Source organism: Osmia lignaria, unplaced genomic scaffold (assembly GCF_051020975.1).
Source record: "Osmia lignaria lignaria isolate PbOS001 unplaced genomic scaffold, iyOsmLign1 scaffold0012, whole genome shotgun sequence".
Classification (NCBI taxonomy): Eukaryota; Metazoa; Arthropoda; class Insecta; order Hymenoptera; family Megachilidae; genus Osmia; species Osmia lignaria.
In genome coordinates, this window is record NW_027478166.1 from 168,996 (window position 1) to 175,000 (window position 6,005).

At 44.3% G+C, this 6,005-nt stretch overlaps 1 pseudogene; it reads left to right on the plus strand.

The window, feature by feature from the left end:
- Positions 1 to 279: 279 nt before the first annotated feature.
- Positions 280 to 6,005, plus strand: part of LOC143306541 (large subunit ribosomal RNA) — an 8,000-nt pseudogene continuing 2,274 nt past the window's right edge.

A 6,005-nucleotide genomic window follows, 5' to 3' on the forward strand; every position in this document is an offset into this window, starting at 1 on the left:
ACGACGAAGCTGCAGTCCGCAAAATGTTTGAAGCAAAAAGGAAATAACACGAAAATTATGGGAACGTCGTGTCTCAACTTTTTTTTCCCTCTTGTGCTCGTTTCATCGAACGATAAATACAAACATTTTGAAACGAGAGAGGAGGAAAAATTGAATATGCGAAAGGTTGATTCACGCACAGTTTCTCTACGTGTTTGCTTTTTTGCTTCTTTTCGTTTATTTTTTTTTTTTTTGCATCGAGCATCATTATTCACCTTTCGATGAAACCAAAGAAATTGACGACCTCAGAGTAGGCGAGATTACCCGCTGAATTTAAGCATATTATTAAGCGGAGGAAAAGAAACTAACTAGGATTTCCTTAGTAGCGGCGAGCGAACAGGAATGAGCCCAGCACTGAATCCCGCGGTACCGCCGCTGGGAAATGTAGTGTTCAGGAGGATCCGTTTATCCCGAGACATCGAATTGCGTCCAAGTCCATCTTGAATGGGGCCATTTACCCATAGAGGGTGCCAGGCCCGTAGTGACCGGTACGCGTTTCGGGAGGATCTCTCCTTAGAGTCGGGTTGCTTGAGAGTGCAGCCCTAAGTGGGTGGTAAACTCCATCTAAGGCTAAATACGACCACGAGACCGATAGCGAACAAGTACCGTGAGGGAAAGTTGAAAAGAACTTTGAAGAGAGAGTTCAAGAGTACGTGAAACCGTTCAGGGGTAAACCTGAGAAACCCAAAAGATCGAATGGGGAGATTCATCGTCAACAACGCTGGCTCCCGTTGGTGCGCGATGCCCCGGATGGACCTTCGGGTTCCATTAGCGAGGGCACACCACCTTCGGCGAATGTTCCGGCGAGGTAGTCGTGCACTTCTCCCCTAGTAGAACGTCGCGACCCGTTGCGTGTCGGTCTACGGTCCGAGGCGGAGCCTGTCCGTCACCTTAACGGTGTTCGTGACAGACCCTCGGTTGCCTGGCCGACTGCGCGACGGTACTCAGACGGTATCAGGCCGCAACCAATCCATTTTCGAATGTGTGTGCGTCAGGACCGCCGCAAGCTAGGTTCAGTTATAATTACCCGGATGTACGGACTATGCGCCGTCCCCGGGTCTGGCCAGCTGTTAGCAGGAGGAGTCCTTGGACTGGCCAAGCTTTGAATTACCGGTCGGCGACGCTATTGCTTTGGGTACTCTCAGGACCCGTCTTGAAACACGGACCAAGGAGTCTAACATGTGCGCAAGTCATTGGGATATAAATAAACCTAAAGGCGAAATGAAAGTGAATGTCGTCCTCTGCGTCGACCTAGGGAGGATGGGCCTCGTTACGATTAGGCCTCGCACTCCCGGGGCGTCTCGTTCTCATTGCGAGAAGAGGCGCACCTAGAGCGTACACGTTGGGACCCGAAAGATGGTGAACTATGCCTGGTCAGGACGAAGTCAGGGGAAACCCTGATGGAGGTCCGTAGCGATTCTGACGTGCAAATCGATCGTCGGAACTGGGTATAGGGGCGAAAGACTAATCGAACCATCTAGTAGCTGGTTCCCTCCGAAGTTTCCCTCAGGATAGCTGGCACTCGCTCGAACGTTATTGCGAGTCTCATCTGGTAAAGCGAATGATTAGAGGCCTTGGGGCCGAAACGACCTCAACCTATTCTCAAACTTTAAATGGGTGAGATCTCTGGCTTGCTTGCATCAAATGAAGCCATGAGATTTTATTATTGGATCAGAGTGCCAAGTGGGCCAATTTTGGTAAGCAGAACTGGCGCTGTGGGATGAACCAAACGCAGAGTTAAGGCGCCTAAGTCGACGCTTATGGGATACCATGAAAGGCGTTGGTTGCTTAAGACAGCAGGACGGTGGCCATGGAAGTCGGAATCCGCTAAGGAGTGTGTAACAACTCACCTGCCGAAGCAACTAGCCCTGAAAATGGATGGCGCTGAAGCGTCGCGCCTATACTCCGCCGTCAGTGGCAAGTGGGGCTGGACAAAATTTGGTCCTCCATGAAGCCCTGACGAGTAGGAGGGTCGCGGCGGTGTGCGCAGAAGGGTCTGGGCGTGAGCCTGCCTGGAGCCGCCGTCGGTGCAGATCTTGGTGGTAGTAGCAAATACTCCAGCGAGGCCCTGGAGGACTGACGTGGAGAAGGGTTTCGTGTGAACAGCCGTTGCACACGAGTCAGTCGATCCTAAGCCCTAAGAGAAATCCTATGTAAATGAGGTGTCCTAAAGCTCTCAGTTAAAAAGCAACAACAAAACTGTTAAATATGGCTAAATCGAATTTATAAGAAGTAGTTGCAGAGATGCACACCCATTGGGCGAAAGGGAATCCGGTTCCTATTCCGGAACCCGGCAGCGGAACCGCATACCATTCGGGCCCTCGTAAGAGTGTTCGTCGGGGTAACCCAAAATGACCTGGAGACGCCGTCGGGAGATCTGGGAAGAGTTTTCTTTTCTGTATAAGCGTTCGAGTTCCCTGGAAACCTCTAGCAGGGAGATAGGGTTTGGAACGCGAAGAGCACCGCAGTTGCGGCGGTGTCTGGATCTTCCCCTCGGACCTTGAAAATCCAGGAGAGGGCCACGTGGAGGTGTCGCGCCGGTTCGTACCCATATCCGCAGCAGGTCTCCAAGGTGAAGAGCCTCTAGTCGATAGATTAATGTAGGTAAGGGAAGTCGGCAAATTGGATCCGTAACTTCGGAATAAGGATTGGCTCTGAGGAGCGGGGCGTGTCGGGCTTGGTCGGGAAGCGGGTCTGGCTGACGTGCCGGGCCTGGGCGAGGTGAACGGTTGGCGACTTCGGTCGCGTCCCGGGATCCGAGCTCGGTCCCGTGCCTTGGCCTCCCGCGGATCTTCCTTGCTGCGAGGCTTCCGTGGCGGTTAACGCCGTCGTGGTCGCTTCTTCGGCCGCCATTCAACGCTTAGCTCAGAACTGGCACGGACTAGGGGAATCCGACTGTCTAATTAAAACAAAGCATTGCGATGGCCCTCACGGGTGATGACGCAATGTGATTTCTGCCCAGTGCTCTGAATGTCAACGTGAAGAAATTCAAAAAAGCGCGGGTAAACGGCGGGAGTAACTATGACTCTCTTAAGGGTACCTCACTTGTACCTTGTCGTTTTTTATTCCTGAGGCCTGGATGTCTTTGTCTTTCATGGGTTGACAATCCTCTTTGTGTATCGAAGCTAAGTGGGCATTCCTCACATTTGAAGCATTTGGGGGTATAGAACTCCTTAAACAACTGGATGCACGCTTCTGCAACTGTAAACACCCAAATGTGGAAATAAAGGAATTTATCACAAATAAGTCATTTAAACAAATTAGTGACAAGAGAAGAGAACTAAGACTTCGTGGGCTCATTACTTACCTGCCCGTAGTAGAAGATACTCCAACATCTAACACTGATAATAACAATGATGGCCCATTCGACGCAACAAATAATAATGTATCGGATAATACGGAATACGTCGATACTACGAACAATGTATTCACCAATAATGATAATCCTATGCTAATCGACGACGTTGATATAAATAATGATTATAATGAATGGTTAAACAAACTAAAAACAGCAATTGAATGCAGTCACGAAATCCCTGACGCGGTAAAGAGTATCCACAGTGAGTTAATGAACATCTGGAATAAAAATAAAAATAATGATGATTTGGTTATATTAGCAGATGAAATAGATAAATACATAATAGGAGCGCTAACGCCACTTTTAATTAAAACCCAAGAAGAACAAAGAAAACCTCAACCTACTAGGAATTATAGAAATAACAATCATAATAACAATAATACAAATAAAACAAACAGTAAAATAAATAAACAAAAGTCGAGAAGAAGAAACAATAAGAACAAAAGACCCAAAAGGAATCATATAAAGAAATTTAATTACGCAAGGTGTCAAGAAATGTACAGAAAATGCCCAAAAAAGTTAATAGATGTTGCAATAAATGGTGATTATTCACTGATTAATCCCCCTCAGTCCCCACCGGCAGCCAGTGATATTAAAAATTTATACACTAATATATGGGAATCTACAATACACATACCATTACCAATAACTAACAACGCAACCAGCATAGCGTATACTACTTTCTTCCCACCGATATCTGAAGAAGAAATAATTAAAAAAATGACTAAAATAAATAGTAAATCTGCAGCCGGTACAGATGGCGTCGAGAAAGCTCACTTACAGTTACCAGGAATTTCCCAGGTACTAGCTACGCTGTACAATATGATACTTTATGCAAACTATTTCCCAGCACCTTGGAAAAATAATAGAACTACCTTAATTCCAAAACCAAACCAAGATTTGGATAAAATAGAAAATTGGCGACCTATAACAGTTAGCTCCTTAATGAGTCGTATTTTGACTTCACTTATCGATTCGCGCTTAAGGAAAGCCATTAAACAAAATGTAAGACAAAAAGGCTTTACCTCAGAAAATGGATGTAAACAGAATATAATGCTCCTGAATGAAGCACTGGCTAGAAGCAAAGTTAATAACGGAGGTGTATTTATAGTTCTTGATATTTCAAAAGCGTTTGATAAAATACCACACCCCTGGATATCGCATAGTCTAAGAAAGAAAGGAATACCTGATAAAATTATTAATATCATCGATAAAATGTATGAGGATTGCTCTACTGAAATAAAGGCCAGAAATTCTGAAAAAGTAAAAATTAAAATTAGAAGAGGGGTAAAACAAGGCGATCCCTTATCGCCATTACTATTTAACATTTGTATTGAAGAATTACTGGATCGCCTTGAAAATAACTCTGAAGGAATTCATATTAACGATAATATAAAAGTTTCTGTTCTAGCCTTCGCAGACGATCTAGTCATCCTCGCTAAAAATAGAGATGAAGCACAATCACAAATTAATTTAATATATACATTCTTAAATAATATAGGAATGAATTTATCAATAAAAAAATGCTTAGCATTCGAAATTGAAACAAAAAAGGATACCTGGATTATTACAGAACCGAACATTAAAATAGAAAATAATACAATCCCTAACGCCGAACCAGAAACTATATTTAGATATTTGGGAGCCAAGATGGGCCCATGGAAGGGCCTCCACTATAACATTGTAGTGCCGGAAATAGTTAAAATCGTCAAACGAATACGAAAATTATACTTGAAGCCACAACAGAAAATTGATCTGATAATCAACTATCTTCTTCCAAAATTTACTTACGGACTACTGATGTACCCGCCCAGCGACTCTGTTTTAAAACTCTTAGATAGTGAAATACGTCAACAAGTTAAAGACATACTACACTTGACTCCGTCCACTGCTACCGGTTTTTTTTATACACCAAAATCTAGAGGCGGCCTTGGTCTTCCTAGATATGAACATATCGTCAAACTAGCTACGCTGCGAAATGCGGTCAAAATGAAGAGCTCGGCAGATCCGGCCATATCTGGTCTCTTTACCCCCAAGATGGAAGAAAAATTGAAACGCATGGCAAATTCTCTGCGAATAAATTGGCCACCCACCATAACAGATATCGATAACGCTAAAAAGCGACTCAAGTATGACTCAATACAACAATGGAGCAACTTAAAATGTCAAGGGCAGGGAGTCAGCGAATTTGCCAATGATAGAATTGGCAATTCCTGGTTAAAAGATTATCAGCTACTAAAACCGTCGCGCTTTATCGATGCAATTAAATTAAGAACAAATACCTTCGGTAATAGGGTAACATTGGCGAGAGCTAAAAGAGATATTGACATTAAGTGCCGTAAGTGCCATTTGCAGCCCGAGACACTAGGACATATTCTAGGCATCTGTATCCACACTAAAGCCCAACGAATAAAGCGGCATGATGATATAAAAAATTTAATTGCAAATAAGCTTGCATCAACAGATAAGCACCAAGTATTTGTGGAACCCCAGATACAGGTAGGAGGTAATCTATTCAAGCCGGACCTCGTAGTCAAAAACGAGGAAAAGGTATTCGTTGTCGACGTCACTGTCCGCTTCGAAAAAAATGATTACCTCGAATTAGCCC